This window comes from Hippocampus zosterae, chromosome 1 (assembly GCF_025434085.1).
Source record: "Hippocampus zosterae strain Florida chromosome 1, ASM2543408v3, whole genome shotgun sequence".
Taxonomy (NCBI): Eukaryota; Metazoa; Chordata; class Actinopteri; order Syngnathiformes; family Syngnathidae; genus Hippocampus; species Hippocampus zosterae.
The window spans coordinates 25,305,140-25,325,655 of NC_067451.1; the positions used below are offsets into that span (position 1 = coordinate 25,305,140).

At 43.1% G+C, this 20,516-nt stretch overlaps 1 protein-coding gene across 8 annotated transcripts in view; it reads right to left on the reverse strand.

Annotated features, from left to right (window-relative positions):
• The window catches only part of enox2 (ecto-NOX disulfide-thiol exchanger 2), a 236,424-nt gene that overhangs the window by 157,913 nt on the left and 57,995 nt on the right, over positions 1 to 20,516 (reverse strand). For 2 of the 8 annotated variants that reach the window (XM_052074145.1, XM_052074127.1), the window contains exon 2: positions 4,037 to 4,096. The exons of the other annotated variants lie outside the window; for them this stretch is intronic. The gene's annotated coding sequence lies outside the window, so the exon portion shown is untranslated. The remainder of the gene's footprint in view (positions 1 to 4,036; positions 4,097 to 20,516) is intronic. 8 annotated transcript variants of the gene reach the window in all.

Below are 20,516 nucleotides of genomic sequence, written 5' to 3' on the forward strand. Positions count from 1 at the left end.
CAACCTTCTTTGAAGTGGGTCGTGTTTTCCCGGTGCTTTGTGCTGTCATTTACCGTCCTCCTAAATACAACAAAGACTTTTTAAGTGACTTTTCAACCTTACTTGCGGAAATCAGGCTGAGATATTATCATATCCTCCTAATGGGGGATTTTAATATCCATGTGTGCTGTCTGGAAAAACCGCTAGCAAAAGACTTCTTAAGACTTATCGACTCTTTTAATTTTGTGCAGTATGTGACCAGCCCGGCACATGAACAAGGACTACTTAACTACCAGCTCGCAGTTAAAGAGGCCAAAAGAGAATATCTGTCGGACCTTATTTTAGCTAACCGTCACAACCCACGCGCACTATTTAAAACGATAATTCTGTACTCAAACCCCCTCTGCCTACTTGCTCGGATTCTTCACCCGAGATGTGCAACAGATTCCTTCAGTTTTTCATTGATAAGGTCTCTACAGCTAGGACTCCGGTCTCAAATACCGCATCTGACCCCTCTGTCCATGTTCCATGTTCAGCTGTACTTAATTCTTTTGATACTGTGTCCTTGGCGCTTTTGTAGGATGTAGTTCGCCAGACAAAGCCCTCTGGCTCCCCTTGCGACTCTCTTCCCCCACGCTTCTTTCAGGAGGTTCTCCCGAGTGTTGGTGCATCGGTCTTGGATATCATCAACAGCAGCCTTTGACGATGCATAGCACGGAGTCAGCCCTGTTACGTGTTTCTAATGACATCATCTTGGCAAATGACTCTGGAGACCACGTGTGTCTGGTCTTATTGGACTTAACTGCAGCATTTGATACAGTGGATCACAGTATCCTGCTGACTCGTTTGCAGCACTTTGTGGGCATTGGCGACAGTGCTCTTGCGTGGTTTAGGTCCTATCTAGCTGACAGGACCTTTTGTGTCAGCCTTGGCTGCTCTGAGTCACGCACTGCTCCCCTGTCATGTGGTTCCACAGGGCTCAATTCTGGGGCCTCTGCTGTTCTCGCTGTATCTGCTCCCATTGGGTTCCATCTTAAGGAAACATGGTACTCCCTTCCACTGCTATGCAGATGACTGCCAGATCTATGTCCCACTGAGCAAGAAAGACACCTTCTCATTAAGGCCACTCCTTCCTGTCTGGAAGAAATCAAAACCTGGATGGCACAAAATTTCTTGAAATTCAACGAAAAGAAGACAGAGGTGATATTGTTTGGTCCCAGTGGCCCTTGTACATTCCATCCTGTAGACTTGGGCCCCCTGTCTCCTTATCTGAAATCAACGGTCTCAAACTTGGGCCTTAAACTGGACACTGATTTCAAACTCGATCGGCAAATTGGTGCCGTTGTTAAATCCAGCTTCTTTCACCTTAGACAGCTGGCCAAAATAAAACCTCTCCTCTCACATGAACACTTTGAGACAGTAATTCATGCCTTTGTCACATCCCGGCTGGATTACTGCAATGCCCTGTACTTTGGAGTCAGCCAGTCCTCCATTAAGCGCCTTCAGCTGGTCCAGAATGCCGCTGCTCGCCTCTTGACTGGTACTCGTAAGAGGGAGCATATAACTCCTACTCTGGCATCCCTTCATTGGCTCCCCATTCATTTTAGAGTTATTTTCAAGATCATCCTCTTTGTTTTCAAATCTCTAAATAATCTTGCGCCACCTTACCTCTCTGAGCTCATCCGCCCCTACACACCTGCCCGGCGCCTCAGGTCTGTGGCGCCAGTCTTTGTTAGAAGTACCAAGAACTAAACTGAGACTCAGAGGGGATCGAGCCTTTTCTGTTGCTGGTCCCTCTCTCTGGAATAACCTCCCACTGAACATTCGGCAAGCCTCCTCGCTGCCCATCTTTAAAGCCCTCCTCAAAACCCACTTGTATTCTTTGGCGTTCCACTCAGCATGATTTTACTGCTTGGTGCTTTCTACCGCCTTTATTACCATTTTGTCTTACTGTTTATTGTGTATGTTAAATCGCTCCATGTTACAGCACTTTGTATGCAGCGATGGCTGTTTGAAAGTGCTCTATAAATACTGTTGACTTGACTTGACTTGACTTATGTATGCCCTGCGAGTGGCAGGCAACCGGTTCAGGGTGTCCCCCATCTACTGGCTCCAGCATGCCCCATGAACCTCGTGAGGATAAATCCGATCAGAAAATGGATGGATGGACGGAAGTCCAATGTTACATTCTGGACTGAATCATCAGACAAGTTTACAGATCTTTTCTTCCTGGTTTGGATGATCCCAAGATTTACCATGTGAATATTTTGCATCCATTCAAGGCAGACGACACCCGTAACTGGCCGCCACTCAATCACACAACACATAAATATACACACAACTATTTACTTGCATTTGCGTGATCAATGAGTGGGAAGAGAACCAACACCGCAGTCAAGTAAATGAACCTCAACACCGTCATTGGCTCCATCAAATCCCCTTGCAAAGCATTTGAGATAATCTTTCAAATCACATTCAAAGCAAAAATAAAGATTGTCAGAGACATAAAGCTCTCATTCAGAATAAAGTTACTTCTCAGGCTTTATGGTCTGAAAAATTATGTTAGCTTAGACATTAATAACTTGGCAATTATGTAATATTAGGATAAACATTAGTTTGCTGATGTTTGTAACTCAGTTTAACCAATCTCATCAATATAACTTTTTACATCCACCCATTCTATGGACCTTGGCGAAACAGAACATATTAGAAAAAATGGCAACATAGTTTAGCCTCACATCATAATAAGGCAGCCTATTCCATAAAGAGTTAAAGCAACTTCACCTTGTTGTCATGTTTGATCTGTATGCAGTTTTGAGAACACTATTATTCATTTTCAAATGTCTTTCTTGGGAAGAAAAGTTTACACCAAAGGTCACATTAAAATTGTGATTGACTTTACCCTTTTGGCTGCGCTCTCTCTTTGCTTAGTTGAGCCGGAGCTGCACTTTAGCATGCATCAGTGAAAAAAACCCAAGGCTTTTATGAATAAATCAGACATCAGTTTGTTCTTAAGTGGGTATTTACTTGACTGAGCATAACCTATTGTGACCCCCACCGCTCCCTGGCCTCCCTGAAGTCAAACAAAGATGTTGTGTTGTGCTCCGCTGTCCCAGTAGGGATTCGCCTTATTTATGCCGCGCATTTTAAAATGGCAGCTCATGGAATAGATTCCCGCCGACTTTCTCACTCGTCACTCGAATAGCGTGGTGTAACTTGCTTGACTGAATAATGCCTCCTGGCAGTCGAGAAGCCTCTTTGTCACAAACACCTTCGCTCTGTTTTGCTGTGTGTGACAAAACAACAAGCGGCATCAAACAATGAGGCTTGACATTTTCTGCCACCGGCTTCATTAGCTCACTCATGTATGACTAAAGATTGTCTTTTGTACGCAAAGCTCCACATGTTAGGATGTGGAAAATGGGGCAGGCAATATCTAATAAGTCTTGATGGAATGTGTTTGAATGTGTGCCGTTTCCTTCGGCTGATTCGTTACTGTTCTTAACAAAGGTTAACAGACTGGATGAAAAGTTCAAACTATGAATATGTTGTCTTGAAATATTTTCTACAGTATTATAATAATAGTGGACAGCATTTTTGTCGAGGGGTCAAGACGTAAAACTAACAGTTATGAGGTTCTGTGTTTGAGCCTGGAGTGGGCATACTATCCCCGCACGTGTGTGGGCTTTCACCAGGTACTCCTGCTTTCCCCCACACTCCAAAAACGGGTTCGATGCGGACTCAAAATTGGTGTGAATAGGTGTGAATGTGAGTGTAAATGGTTGTTTGTCTCCATGTGACGATTGACTGGCCACCAATCCAAAATGTACTTTGCCTTTTGCCCCAAGTCAGATGGATGGAATAAAGCCTGGATAAAGTAAGCAAGCAGATGTGCAGAATGCAGTATAAATGGTCTTCTGACAACTGACGGCACATTATTAAACATGATCCGCTCCATGATCATAATTTATAGTTGTTTACGGTTACTTAGAACGTAGCATTTGAGAATGGCCTCGAGGAATGAACCGCAGGCTGCCAAAGAAAAGGGCATGATTACCTGATCACCTTGCAACCTGTCCTCTGAAATTTCCATAACAGAACCGTTTGCAGGGCCAACCTTGGTGAAGAAAAAATAAATATGTACCACATTACAGAAAGTATCTTATTAAACATGATTTTTCATGGTATGCAGTAGAAATCTGGACTGTGTTAAAAATAATAATAATAAACTAAAGACACATCACGTTGTCCTTTGGTGAACTGCAAATGGCCGGAAATCATATTGCTGTGCCTTCATAAGAAACTGTGCGTGACATTCAAAAAGGTTGAGTTAAGCTGTGACGAGTACACACTTATTAACCCTCATGAGTTCAGATGACATCCACACGTTGACAAACTGAATATAGCTCAGATGAAACATGGATATTATGTTCAGGACCTGCTTTGCTGCACGCGGCACAGCGTGTCCTGGATCTTTAATGCCTTCTCAAGTCTATCAAGTCATTCTTGAGTGCACTGAGCTCCCCGGTGTCAGTAACCTCAAGGTATTTTGTGCTCAACAGGATATAGACCCAGAAAACACAGCGCTAAATATATCAAAGAATGGCTAAGAATAAAACACACCAGACTATTGTGAAAACATCGGATCTAAATGCAGAGTGAACGTTCGCAGAATAAACAAACAAGAAAAACAGTGTGGTGAATGCAGGCTTCACACCCAAGATAGCCAGAGCAGTTTGTTCATGACGAGTGGGCCTAAATACGGAATGACGGCAAGCTCAGAGTTCATTTGCTTGACTTGGTTTTTCACCGTTGCTGTGCGAAGGGCCCGTATGCCAAAAGCATAACCGATGGCTTGAAGTTTGAACTGAGCTTCGTAGGCGTGTCTCTTTGTCGAATTTATTTTCGGGGGTTCTTAGAAACCAAAACCGCAGTTGTTTTGCAACAATGCACATTGCCACACTCTATACAGGTGTTGGTACCTGCTTGCGGCGTCCCTTTAGCGTCCACTTACATGCCCACCCTTTACCATTGGCGGACTGCTCCCCAGCATGCCTGTCCTCTCTCACGTCTCTGTCTCTCTGTCTCTCTGTCTCTCTGTCTCTCTGTCTCTCTGTCTCTCTGTCTCTCTGTCTCTCTCTCTCTCTCTCTCTCTCTCTCTCTCTCTCTCTCTCTCTCTCTCTCTCTCTCTCTCTCTCTCTCTCTCTCTCTCTCTCTCTCTCTCTCTCTCTCTCTCTCTCTCTCTCTCTCTCTCTCTCTCTCTCTCTCTCTCTCTCTCTCTCTCTCTCTCTCTCTCTCTCTCTCTCTCTCTCTCTCTCTCTCTCTCTCTCTATGTAAAAATACACGCCCATCCTTGCACCCATCCTGTTCAACATCTACCTTGCTGTCATGATGAAACATGTTTACAACAATACCGACCCAATACGAGACGGTATCTCGATCAATTACCGTCTCGATGGCAGCCTTTTTAACCTAAGAAGATTGAAAGCCAGAACGAAGATCAGTAACACGTCTGTGCTGGACTTGCAGTATGCCGATGACGCTGCAATGCTGAGTCACACGCCACCAGGACTGCAGCTGTCCCTTGACGTCCTCACGGACACGTATACCCGCGCTGGCCTCGTCCTAAATGCAACAAAGACAGAGATTTTGCAGCAGACCACCGACGCTGACCCCTTTATCTTCCACTCTGGGGAAAATGCTCTGAAGAACACTGGCGACTTCGTCTACCTTGGCTCATCTGTCAACATGAAGCTCGACCTCACACCCGAGATCCAAAGGCGGATCGGGTCGTCAGCTGCAGCATTTGGACGGCTGTCCAAGCGATGCTTCCTCAACAAGAACTTAACTCTTACCACAAAAACTAAGGTCTTTAACGCTGTGTGTGTGTCTATCCTACTCTATGGTTCAGAAGCATGGGTGCCCTATGCTAAACATCTTAAGCAACTGGAGCGCTTCTACATGAACTGCCTAATGAAGATCCTGGGCATTCACTGGTGGGACAGAATTCCGCACACGGACGTCAGAAGCAGACTGCAAGTCCCACCGCTAACGACTCTCCTCCTCCAGCGTCAATTGAGATGGCTCGGCCACATTGTTCGCATGCCACCGGACAGACTCCCGAAGAAGGTGCTGTACGGTGAATTAAGTACTGGGGAGAGGAGCAGCGGCGGGCAGCTGGAGCGTTTTAAAGACAGCATAAAGGTCACTCTCAAGAAGTTCGCCATCGATCCGACCAACATGGAGGAAGCGGCATCGGATCGGGTGGAGTGGCGACGACGCACCCTCGAGGGCGCAGCGCATCACGACGCCTCATACAACCTGGCGGCCCTGCAGCGCAGGGAGAAGCGACATGCCGGACCGGTTATGGACGGCCACTATCGCTGCGACCTTTGCGGGCGCGGCTGCGCTACTCTGGCGGGTCTGAGGGCGCACCAACGTGCGCATCAGCGGCGTCAACAGCACGGGGATCGAAGGATGGGGGAACGCAACGTCGTCTTCGGCTACGAAGGACTGGAATAAGCAAGAAGCATGTAAAAATACACGCCCACCCTTCACTGATTGGCCGACTTCTTTTCCGCATGCCTGTCCTCACTCGCTTCCGCCTTTTCTCTATATAAACAGCGTGTCGGCTGTCAGTCAGATTTTGGAACTCAGTGCATACAAAAGACGTTCCGCATTATAAGGCGTCCTGTCCATTTTGGAGAAAATTTAAGACTTTTAATGGCGCCTTAGAACTCAAGAATGCTTCGAGTCACTTCCTGTAAGCACTTGGGCGAACATGTTCAAATCTTTCCAGTGTGACCTGGCCTATGCCTGAAAACAATTGTATATTCACAGCTGTTTGTGCATTCCAGACTCTCTGCCAAGGGACAAGCGAGCGCCATTTACCATATACAGTCAAAACGTAACGCTAATATTGGGGAAATTCATCATGTGCAGTATGGAAACTCTGAAGCTGTGACTCGCACTCATTGGTACTTGGGGACCACGACGAAGAGGAAATTACCTTTCCAGAGTAAATGGCCCGGTCATGGATGCCATCAGGCCCGAGGCAATTAGTCTGTTCGTAGATCACACTTATAAAGCAACAGTGAACGCGACCATGCCCTGGGGAGCTCACTCAACCAACACAATGAAAAAAAAGTCTTAACACTCATCAAGATAAGCAGGAAATAAAAATGGAGGATATTGCCATACATCAAGATCTCTTGCACTAATAAGAATGAAATGTAGGTTTTGTCTGATTCATTTTTTTTCAATTGTGTGGATGGTTGGAAAAATTGGGTGAACTACTTCACTAGCAGAGGCACAAAAGAAGATAACATGACATTAGCTGGAGGACATGAGAATACCACATAGATTTTGATGATTACAGTATTTATGACCAATTTGTCATTGAAATCCAAACAGTTCAATTTTGGGGGCAATTCTACATCACCATATTTCCTCAGATAAAATAGATGCTTCGTTTGTCCAGTCAAAAAAAAAAATGGATATATCAGAAATTTTGCGGAAAGTTTCCGGTTGTTTACACGGATAGTTTAGAGTCAACTACTGGGCCCACTTGCCCTTTGCACTGTTGCGAACCAAAGGGACAGCTTTTACCAAGGGATGCAGTCTCTCTGTTGAACAAACAAGTGGAGCCTAACCACATTTGTAAACGGGGCCACTGAGCAGTTTTAAACATTATCTTATCATCCCAGGGTTCCCACTCTTCAAATTATTTTCCGGGACCTTTTCGGACAATTTCATCTGTTATACAGTACGAGTCAAGTGACTGCAATACACACTATTAAATTCCACCACCATGCTCTGGAAACGTGTAATTTCTACAATTGTGACGTACATTTTGCACCTTTAACCAGAGTGCGCCAATGTTACCAAAAACCATTCCAAATAGGCTGCAAAAATGAACAGGTCTCTCACAAATCGATTCCCATTGTTCACCCCAAATGCCACAACACTCATAAGATCCCACTTGGATGTTGATCTAAATTATTGACACTGCTAAGTACATCAACTTGATGGAATATAGCTGATTGACGAATGAGCTGCTCATTTTTGAAGAGAGGCCAAAGCCCATGCACGTACACACGGCACTGCGACAGCCAGGTTGACTAGCCCAGTGCGGTAAAAACTGCATTAAAAGTCAGAGCTCTGCTCTCCATGCACATACGCGCTATTTTTATGGCGCTGAATTCCAAAAACAAAGTTATTTTCTCCAATTCCCGTTTTTTTCTGTTTCGGCTGTCTTGGCCCCGACGACTTTTCTCATTTTGTAAAGCCCAGCTCTGTGAGGACTTTTTTCAAGCACTTGGTTAAAATGATGACATTATTTATTTATTAACCTTAGGAGAGGAAGGATATGCACATTATGGTTACAAAGAGACAGTAGTTAGATATGATATCAAATTTATAACAAGTCCACTGTCGACAAATTCTGGTTTATTAGTATAATGCTGCTTTGAAATGAATGTTTGCAACCACATACAACAGTTAGCATATCTACAATTGGAGAAAAGTATAATGTACAAAATAATATAGGAATGAAGTAATGTACTGGTCGACTGTAATATAGTCTTGCTATGGAGGCAGATAATAGCTAACTAATGCAATGGTATGAAGGGTAGTGAAATAAGCACTTGTACTCCTGAACCTTTTTTTTAAATTGAGAAAATCTTTTATTTTTTTACTTTCTGTGTGACACCAGACAAAATGTTGTCTACCCAAACATGTCAGTCTTACATTTTAGAGCAGGGGTGTCAAACTCATTTCACATTGTGAGCCAAGTGGGCTGGACCATTAAAATGACACCATACTCTGCTATAAATAACCAAAATAACATGTCCTTTCCTTTGTTTTGGTCTAAAGAAGAACATTCGGAAAATGTCAAAATTTAATGAACATATCTTTTAGAAAACATTTTATGAAGCACCTTAGATTTCCTTCGACAAATGTGCAATTTACTTTTATCATTAGCATATATGCATTGCAACTGATCCCACTGATTGTACATGGGTACAAAACTTTAACAAGTACTTGGTATTGAAAAATATAGTAATGCACTTTGAGATTAAATGAGATTTATAAAGAAATGAATTTTTAAACCATTGCAACATGTGCATATAAAATCCAAATTTAATCCCTGCGTACACCTTACAAATTAAGGTGAGTGCTATTAAATGTGTAAAGAATAAAGTATCTGCTGTGTTGGTCTGCCTCAGTGACAGACTGAGGCTGCTGTTGTCTTCTTCTCTGATGAAAACAATTTTGTCTTCTACTCTGATCAAAACAGTTTGTCCCCTCGCGGATACTACATGAATTGCACCGTATTAAAAATATTCATTCCGTGTCTTTTATGCATTTTTTCACTTTTAAATGATCCTGCAGGCCTGATCGAACCTCCTTCGGGGCCGGCTCTGGCCCGTGGGCCGTAAGTTTGACCCGCCTGTTTTAGAACTTGAACTGCATTACCACCAAACTACAATATTTTTGTTCATGTTTATCATATCTTCAGAATTTCAATCACAGTCCTTATTTAGTTGTGAGCATCCACAATTTCATACCAGGAAGCTATTCGACATCCAGTCTGCCCCGTTTCTTTTTGTAAAGCAGATAGCACACCGCACATCTTGTACTGGAACTATTGCATCAAGCAAAATGAGGGGAAAATATATCCTCATATTGCCATGAAAGGATATTAGCTCTCAGAATTCATTAACCATACCGTTGCTCTGCGGGAACATCATTTTTATGGCTGTGATTCACTGATTTCACTTTCCATCTCAATCAATTTCAATCTCCTTTCCAATCAATATGACACTCTTCTAACAATGTAGTCAACAAGCAGACCAGGAACTCTCTTGAAAAAAAAAAAGATATTTGTAGTATAAATGATATTTATAGCTGTGCGGGGTGGGGGAGCGAGATGTATTCCTCTTCCTTGGGGGGGGCATGACATAAAATAATTGAGAACCACTGCATTACGATAACATGCTGTAATCACATAAGATAAGATAAGATATCCTTTATTTGTCCCACACTGGGAAATTTAATGGAACAGAAGTGAAAGAACTGTCCCATTTTTGCCACATTTTTTGCTTGAATTCAACAGACATTGCACTGCGTCTTTTGGTATTAGCCTTTCGAGCGAACGACCAACTTCAAGTACTTGCCTCGGAATCGTGCCTCCCGTCAAATCTCTCTTTCGTGTTTTGTGCGTACATTACAGGTGAGCTAAGTGATATGCCTTTCTTTGGATGATTCATATAAAAAAATCCAACTGGTAGTCCCATTTCTTAAACATCACATTTTTTTTTAAACATCACAAGTAAACTCCTTTTGGCATTTTTTTTTACCGCCATCTCAATCAATCAGTCATCAGTGTGCTGAGACACCCGCGCGCTTTGTCAGCTTGCGGTCTAAAATAGCAACTCGCTTGCGCACATGAAGTTTCCTGCCACCCCCCCCCCCTCCACACACACACACACACACACACACATACACACATTAACAAAACAAAAGTAAAAAAAGAAAAACACTCACACTACACCTCAAACACACATACAGGCACAGTGAAATTGCATTGGTCAGACAGGAGAGTTTCGATCGAGTACAGTCAATCAAGTGAGCGTGAATTTTTATGGGAAAGATTTTTCAATCCCGTAAAAATGATCCCACGGAAACGACATGCTACCGGTAACGATCGTTACCGTGAAATCCTCAGGCCTGCCTATCATATTTGTAATTTTTTGCTCACAATTCAAAACAAGAAGAAAAAATGTCTGAATGACAGCCCGTTTCATGAAAAATAAGTGAGTTTAGCAATTCATATCTCAAGGTGCCACTTTAAAGCTAAATATGACCTGTGTTTATCAGAGCCTTTGGAATTATAATACAAGAAAGCTGGAGACAATATCCTTAAGCCTTGTGGTTGTCAGGCAGGATGCTTTTTGACATGAGAGGAGAAAAAAAACCTTAACTGAATAAACAATCGCGTCTAAAATTGAAGAAGTCATGCTGAGGCAACTTTGTCTTCGATTCATCTCTCAGATGAGCACGGATGGAGTCACATGTAGTGAATTCCCAGCAAGGCAAGAAGTATAAATCATCCATGAGTCTCTATTTATAAACTACTCATGAGCCACCTCGCTTGAGCTTTTTTTTTTTTGCTGCCTGCCCTAGTACCTTCCAAGCACCAGTGTCTGCTTTTAGACAAAATGTCTGCAGTGGAGAGACAGAAAAGATATTCCATTACGACCCCGCAGCGAGTAGACACACGCCTTGTTAGGGAGGTGGGAATGAAACCAGTGGTCTTCCAAGTCCAAGTGCTGGACAGCCACCCAGTCCACGACAATAAACCAGGGGTGTCAAACTCATTTCACATTGTGGGCCACATACGGCCTCGGTAGATGTCAAGTGGGCCGGACCATTAAAAATTATACCATATAAATAACCAAAATAATATGTATTTCCTTTATTTTGGTCTAAAGAAGCACAAGACCACTAGCAAAATGTTGAAATTGAATGAATATATATTTTACAAAACATTTCATGAAGCACCTAAGATTTCCTTAGACAAATGTGCAATTTACTTTTATCATTCACATGTATGCACTGCAACTGATCCCACTGACTGTGAAGGCACAAAATTTTAACAAGTAATTGGTATTGAAAAATATAGTAATACACTATTAAGATTAAACGAGATTTATAAAGAAAGTAATGTTTAAACCATTTACACGAGTATATAACATATAAATGTAATCCCTGCCTACACCTTACAAACTAAGGAGAGTGCTGTAATATGTGTAAAGAATAAAGTGTTTACATGCCCTTGATAGAGTCTGCTTTGTTTGGTCTGTCTCAGTGACAGACTGAGGCTGCTCTTGTCTTCTTCTCTGATTAAAACAATGTTGTCTTTTCCTTTGATCAAAACAGTGTGTCCCCCCCAGCGGGTATTCCATGAATTTCACCCTATTAAAAATATTAATTCTGTGTCTTTTGTCCATTTTTTCACTTTTAAATTATACTGCGGGCCTGATCAAACCTCCTTGAGGTTGTATGTTTGACACCACTGCTCTAAACCAATTACCTCAATTGCAAGCAGATGAACACATGTTCCTGTCACTCCAGTGAACGCATTAAATAAACCTGACACCAAAACTTCAAACTGTATGTAAAATAAATAAAATGTTAAAAATTGCCGTAAATAGGCAGCATTTACGGCATCACACCTGGTCTACACAAGGGAAAATGAAATGGGTGGTCCTCAATCCATGATAAAGATGTGTTTCTTTGAATTCGGATGTCAAAATGCAGTGTTGTTGTCGATCATTAACACATACTAACATAGTATTCAAATCATCGTTACAGTAAATATTTGCAAAACACTTCTAGGTCATAAACACAATAGAATCAGATGTCGTTTTTGATCTCGAAATACAGTATGTTGGCACTTCTATAAACAGAAGCCAGACAATGCAGCAATTGAAATGACAAGATACTTTTCGAATGAAAAAGCGAGGCATCCACATGAGGGATTTTGTATCTTGTAACTAATTGGTGGCCAGCCTCAACGGAGGAATTACGGTAAGTAGGAGTGTCACATTGTTTTCTCTCACTGAACAAACACTTTTTTCCCCCTGAATGAAGCCACAAGTGTATTGTGTCTTCATCCAGCGTATTTTTGGGGCGGCAGAGCTGGCTAATGAGTGTCTGGTCAGGGGGCTGACAGCACAGCTCTTCAAAAAGCCTTTGTCAAAATATTGCTGCAGGGGAGATTTGGGCAGCCGGCTGTATACAGTAACACTTCTACCATGGGGCTAGGCTGTTATTTCCCCGCTGCTTTGTTAACCCGCAGGCACTGTGGGACATCTAAATAATGTATGTGACAATCAGACAACCAGTACAAAGGAGCGTACAGTGCACATAGTTCAGACAGTGTACTGTTTTCATGGTCAAAGGCAACGGCACTTGTAAAGTCATGATTAAAATGTGCTGCCGTTGTAAATACTTGCAGAATAGGTAAATGTGTATTCCTCCCTTGATGAGAATAGCTCATAAAAATGCTTACTTAACAGTACAATTCTCAGACGCATTGTAAGAACGAGTCCATTCATCTCACTCAGGGTCTAACCAATCCCAGTGATTTGAAAAATGAAAATTGCTATTTGAGTAAAAATTGTTTTGGTTTTTTTTTTTGGTCCATCTATCTATATGCAAGTGATGTAGCGTGACAGGCAACAATTAAATGTGCTTTGCCCAAACAGTAGAAGGAAGTAGAATTTTGTTTGAATAGGCAAGAGGCAAAAGACAGGAGGCGGAGTTAGAGGTGGCTGAGTTAAAGATGCTGAGATTCTCTTTAGGAGTGACAAGGATGGACAGGATCAGAAATGAGGTACCGTATTATCACGACTATTCGACGCACCGTACGGTTGGGCGCAGTCCCATTAATGGGTGACATTTCTGTATTTTACACATAGACAAACCGCCCATCGTCTTAATGGGCGCAGTTTTACAGTGGTTAAACATATGCCAGCTTAAACATACGGCATGCATGCGCGCACTCTAACACGTTAGCTTGAAGCATACGGTAGCATGACAAGACATACAGATACAAGCTAAAAACACGTTTTTAAAAAGGCAACGAAAGCAGAACTGAGTTCGGGTGTGTTTTATTTCGCCATCGTACAATGTTCTCACGTTTTTCGATCAATCGTCACCCAGAAATCCATCAAAGTCCTCATCCTCTGTATCAGAAGCAGAGGACTGCACATCCCAGTTGTCATTGAACGCATCACATGCTAGTGTGAGTTGCTACGCATTGCCGAGCGGAAAGAAGGAGCAGCAACAGCAAAGTCAACATTTCTCTCGTGTGAAGCTTTCCCACATTTGAAAGTAAAGAACAGAGCGAAACATGGTGGCAGCGCGTGTGTGTGTAGAAAGAATTGAACAATTGTGCAAGTACCGTAATCCATCAAAAACGCCGCATTCCCTCTCGTTGTTGCGTATTGTGGCGTAACTCGCCAAGCGCTGCCTCTCACTCTTTGTAAAGTTGTGTTTGCCACCGATCATCCATTGTTCCCATGCCGTTTGCAACTTTACTTTGAACGCCCGGTTGATGCCGATGTCCAGCGGTTGGAGTTCTTTAGTCAAGCCTCCGGGAATAACGGCAAGCTCAGAGTTCATTTGCTTGACTTGGTTTTTCACCGCTGCTGTGAGATGGGCACGCATGCCAAGAGCATAACCGATGGCTTGAAGTTTGAACTGAGCTTCGTAGGCGTGTCTCTTTGTCGAATTTATTTTCGGGGGTCGTTAGAAACCAAAACCGGAGTTGTTTTGCAACAATGCACATTGCCACACTCTATACAGGTGTTGGTACCTGCTTGCGGCGTCCCTTGAGCGTCCACTTACACGCCCAACCTTCACCCATTGGCGGACTGCTCCCCAGCATGCCTGTCCTCTCTCTCTCTCTCTCTCTCTCTCTCTCTCTCTCTCTCTCTCTCTCTCTCTCTCTCTCTCTCTCTCTCTCTCTCTCTCTCTCTCTCTCTCTCTCTCTCTCTCTCTCTCTCTCTCTCTCTCTCTCTCTCTCTCTCTCTCTCTCTCTCTCTCTCTCTCTCTCTCTCTCTCTCTCTCTCTCTCTCTCTCTCTCTCTCTCTCTCTCTCTCTCTCTCTCTCTCTCTCTCTCTCTCTCTCTCTCTCTCTCTCTCTCTCTCTCTCTCTCTCTCTCTCTCTCTCTCTCTCTCTCTCTCTCTCTCTCTCTCTCTCCCTCCCTCCCTCTCCCTCTCCCTCTCCCTCTCCCTCTCCCTCTCCCTCTCCCTCTCCCTCTCCCTCTCCCTCCCTCCCTCCCTCCCTCCCTCCCTCCCTCCCTCCCCCCCTCCCTCCCTCCCTCCCTCCCTCCCTCCTATGTATATATACACGCCCACCCTTCCCTGATTGGCCGACTTCTTTCCCGCATGCCTGGCCACAGTCACTTCCGCCTTTTCTCTATATAAACAGCGTGTCGGCTGCCAGTCAGATTTTGGAACTCAGCGCATACAAAAGACGCTCCGCACCATAAGGCGTCCTGTCCATTTTGGAGAAAATTTAAGACTTTTATGGCACCTTATAGTTGTGAAAATACGGTAATCAGAGGGACAACTCAGACAGGAAAGTTTGGAGAAAAAGTTAGAGAGGCCAGACTGAGATGGTTTGGACATGTACAGAGGAGGGACAGCGGATATATTTGTAGGAGAATGTTAGAGATGGAGCTACCAGGTAGGACAAAGAGGAGAGGACAGAGAGGACAGAGAGGACAGAGAGGAAGGCCAAAGAGGAGATTCATGGATGCAGTGAGGGAATACATGCAGGTAGTTGGAGTCAGAGTAGAAGATGCAGGGAACAGGGAAAGATGGAAATGAATGGCTCACTGTGGCAACCCCTGAAAAGGGACAAGCCGAAAGGAGAAGAAGATCCACTTGTTGCCATCCATCCAGCAGGTAATAGTTTTTGTGTTAAACAAAACAGGACCAGGCTTCAAACTAAGAAACATGCAGCACTTTCACGAATAGGTCTTGGAAGAACACTGTCCTGAGCTTTCAACAGCCGATGATGTATTCAAGGGAACTGTTTTTTTTTTTTAAAAAAAAAAGAGGCTTCAAGCTGTTTATTGAAACGCTCAGTTGACATTTGTCAAGCTAAGCAGAAAAAAGGGGAATGAGACATTGTGAATTTCTGAAAGTCTCGCTAGCTTAATACTTACTCATTATGAAATACCGCAAAGATGGACTGATGAATAGCATCCAAGGTACGCTTTCATCAACAAATATTTAAACACAAATCGCACAACATGTGTACATTTTAAGTTGCTTTTATTTCCAAGCATAATTGCTATCTACGAGCAGGAAAATGACCTCTTTTGGTTAGAAATTAGTACAACTTGGAAGAAAATCAGCATCAGCGTTATTGTGTTCCAGTTCGGAGGGTAATCATACTTCTTGGGCAAGGATTTGTCAACCTGGAAATGATTGACAGGGCATACCATACAAAAACTCAAATTCATTTAGTTTGAGGATTACTCAGTCTTTAGCAGATGATATATGTTAGGTTGTGGGTGACTAATGCCAGAACTTTCAGCACTTCTGTCCGCTCGATGATGATTAAGCGGCAAGAGAAGGACTAGGGATTAATCACACCTGAGAATGCTTGCATCTGCTGGAGTGCCAGTAGACATCTGACACATCCTCGACATCGAAAAGCGCCAGAGTCACACTGACATTCGGACCAAGGCCATCATCAGGAAACAAGGGCTATACAGAGTATAAAGATGCATCATTTCCATTAGCAGCAGGACTGTGGCCTATCCAGTAATTTCACTGTTAATTATGTGGTCTATTTGAGGATTAAGGGAGTGAAACCATGCCAAACACAAGATCCACAGAGTGGGTCTCCCCTATTTAAATAGCAATGGCACTAAAACAAACCTAGCCCCTTAGTGCAAGTGGTGTGTGCTGTTCTTTTTATATTGTTGCCTTTTAATCCAAATGCTAGATACAGACCTGTCAGTTCCATTCTTTTATTCATTATTCAGTGGAACCTTCACAGCCAAACGCCACGAAACTGGTTTAGTGGAAATAATCTGGGTCAAAAGCTAAACTAAACTACAATTACCATACTCATGTGAGCCATGTATGTCCCTTCTAATGAAGTTATACACACTCTAAATGCACGTCACAGAAATAGAAAGACAACTTTAGTCTAAAGTCTAGGAACCTGAAGGTTAAACAACATGTTGTGGACGATCAACGCAATTGAGAACTTTTGAGGCATCCTTATTCAAATGGTCTATGAGGGTAGGCGAGGCAGTTCACAAATGCCACAAATCAGAGAAAAACAGAATGTGCATAATTTGTAACGCGGTGTATACAATCCTGTGTAAAGTCTTTGTGAAAGAAAAAAAAATACTTCGAAATTTGGGCAACTTGGAAGTCAGCCAAAATTGCAGGGAATAATCGTCTCAAGATAATGTCCACAAGGATGATATCTAAAGCCAAGAAGAAACACTTGAACACAAATAAGAGGGAGGAATATAGCTGCCGTGACAAAGTACTTGCTGTGGTTGGTAGGCTATTATTGGGGAATGCGCTCACTGAGGCCCTGACTTGGTGTCACAGCAGTGACACAAAAATGCTATTATCATTCAGTGAAAATGGCAAGTGAAATGAATCAACCGGCCTTTTGACTAATTACGAATTAAAGACTCCCAAGACCAATGCGACACGCGTGGCCACTCCACACAAAGCAATTGTTCATACTCAGAGAAATTGGACTGATAACTTGGAGAACACTTAACCTAATACCTTAAATTGGGGAGCAATGAGGCCATTTCTGGGTGATGGTGAGCTGTGCTGCAAAACCGCTGCGCCTCAGCATGCAGCCTCTGGAGCCCCCCCGTCCAATTTTCTCACAGCACAGCTTCGGTCCAAGGACTGCACTAACAAGCCGGAGCTCAACACTCATCAGGAAAAGAGAAAGCATTCACGGGAGGCTTGGAAAAATGGAGGTGAGGCGGTGCAGCCCTCAAGTTGGACAATAATTAATCTTCCTATCGATCTAGCTCGAGGACTTCTGCTGGGACAAGCTTGGAGAGGATGACAAAGAACCTATGCTTTGCTTCAACTTTCACAGATTAGGTCGGTGAAATGGATTGACTTGTTTCTACTACACTCATGCGCATACACACCACACCATTGATTTATTACGTTGTTTTGACTTCAATGACAAACAAACTGCATGGAAAAGAGCAACTTCAACTGAATTGAATGACTGTTCTCGTGTCAATATCACACCCTTGTGAATTGGAAATTTAGTCAAACACAACATAAAGCCTACATCAAATTTAAGCCTTGAGACTGATTAATTCCTGTCTTTAAACTAACAACAGTGAATCACAACACACCAAATCAAAACAAAATAAAAGTTCTCGCCGAGCTTGACACATCACAAGTTTTCCAATTGGTGATAAGAGGCAGCGTGATTACCTTTGTGGTTCGTACGTCTGCCTCACAGTTCAGAATCTTGGTCCCAATCTTCCTATTAGGATGTTCCCCATGTGCTTTGCATGATTTTGAGCTGAATTGAACCCAACTACATCTGTGGACACTGGACATTAGGTCTAAGCGGCTTCATTTAGGCTTCACTTTTTTGGTTTTCGCACGGAGATTTGTTCACTCGAACCGGTCACTATCAGAGCAATCGCACCATAGGTCTTTTTACATTAACCAAGTGTGACGCATACTCAAAACACTTCAACACGGTATGGTTCATGTTCTGTGAACCTTGAGCAAGCTTTGATTTCCATGCAGCAGGGTATTTTCTATTGCTGCTGGATACTTAAAGCAAAAGTAGTGTGTTTAGTTTCATTTGTAGTATATTTCCCGCTTTTGGCAAATTCACATTATCACAGATATCTGCACCAACTGCACAACGGTCATGGCGTTGTATTGCACCACTGATCACTTTATCTCTGCTCGATGACTCTGCACATTGCCGCTCAGCTGTCATTGGGTGGTACGACTGCACAATGGTACCCTTACATTACTGAACGTCTCTTGATACTTACCCATCGTGTCTTTGTTTATCGTAGCTGCTTGTTATTGCAATACTAGTGTAGACTAAACTACTGGAGACATATTCCTTGTATGTTTTACACACTTGGCCAATAAAGATGATTCTGATTCAGATTTTTTTTAGGGGGCTGGGGGTTACTTGCTTAAAAGTCTTCCATTTTTGTGAAGAAAGGATTGCTTCACCGCCATATTGGTGCCAAGGAATTATGTTGAAGTGAGTTGAAGAGCTTCATTTAGACTAAAGCAGCGTTCTGTGGCAAATTGGTAGCAAAGAACTACGCTGGAGCTTCATTTGGATAAAAATAATGCTTTGCCACTACATTGGAGCATCTATCGGGAAAACAGTTCCACCTCAATTACTCATGGTCTTTTGCGATGCCAGGCAGAGCTCGACCTCTGTGAATCCTCGTATGATTGTCATTTGTTATACTGAACATGGTCATTCTCACATCGACAATAAAGAGCAATATGTTATAACGAAGGATTGTCATCACTAATGCGGTCTCAATTGTAAGGGGCCAAAACATCCTTACAAATTTCCTGTCATATGATGATGGCACTGGACAAAAGGAGACACACCCATGTGCCACTTTCTCATTAACAACAAAAGTCTCCTGTGACAAAATGCACGCAAGTCTCTGAAATATGACCCATCCAGCCGAGTGCCACTGCAAATCCAGAGCCACAGCTGATTTGTAAATCCAATTACCTCGCTGTCTGTAATGGCTGCGTTCAGTGCCATGATGTTAATTCAGCTGTTGTCAGTGTGTGTCCTTAAGGCCACAGGCTCGCCGATGACTGGCATTCAGCCTGTAGGGCAGATCATTGAAAGAACTGCGTTGAAGTGAACGGCGGCCAAAGGGAAGTGGAAGTGGTGTGGGCTGTGGATGAATAAACACTGCAATGTGAAACATGGAAATGTGCTGGGGGAAACTATTCCTGGCAAGTTAGATGAACCACACATATTGTGATTTTTATTTCTATTTTTTATTTAACATATTCTCAGTCAAATGTAAAAAGTAGTCTGGATTTAGACTCAAATGTTCTGGATGGAACTCAGTTTTTAAGCTATAATTAGTAGCCGATTAAACATTTACTAAATCACTTCCATGAGTGAATTTTAATTAGATTTTTTGATACAACGGAACCTCCAATTACAGAACCTCCAATTCCAAAAAACTGTCGACCAAAACTGTCCTCACCTCACCAACTCTTTATAACGGTTTAAATGTGGAACAGACTACTTCTAATTCCATTATTTCCACACAACAGTATTCCAATATGGCTTAGGTTTGACGTTCGATGTTCCACTCTAGGCCTGGTAGTCCTGTGGTTAGCACGTCGGCTTCACAGTGCAGAGGTTCGATTCCAGCTCCGGTCTCCCTGTGTGGAGTTTGCATGTTCTCCCCGGGGCTGCGTGGGTTTTCTCCGGGTGCTCCGGTTTCCTCCCACATTCCTAAAACATGCGTGGCAGGCTGATTGAACACTCGAAAAAAATTGTCCCTAGGTGTGAGTGTGAGCGTGGATGGTTGTTCATCTCTGTGTGCCCTGCGATTGGCTGGCAACTGATTCAGGGTGACCCCCACCTACTGCCCGAAGACGGCTGGGATAGGCTCCAGCACCCCCCGCGACCCTAGTAAGGATCAAGCGGTTCGATAAATGTATGGATGTTCCACTCTAACAGCAAACTATTTGCTTATTGATATTATGTAGCATTAGCTTGCCTATCTGCACGTGTGCACTATAATTAAACTGACCAGTTCAAAGGAGCGAGCCAAGACCAGTATGACTGACATTAAAGATTTAGTTGCAAGAATAACATGAATGTGTATGTGTATAATGCACTTCCTAATGCACTGGGCTTGAGTAAATTTCCCTTCATGCACCAAGTACATAGTTCCTTCTCTAGGTTTCCTTTGAACTATG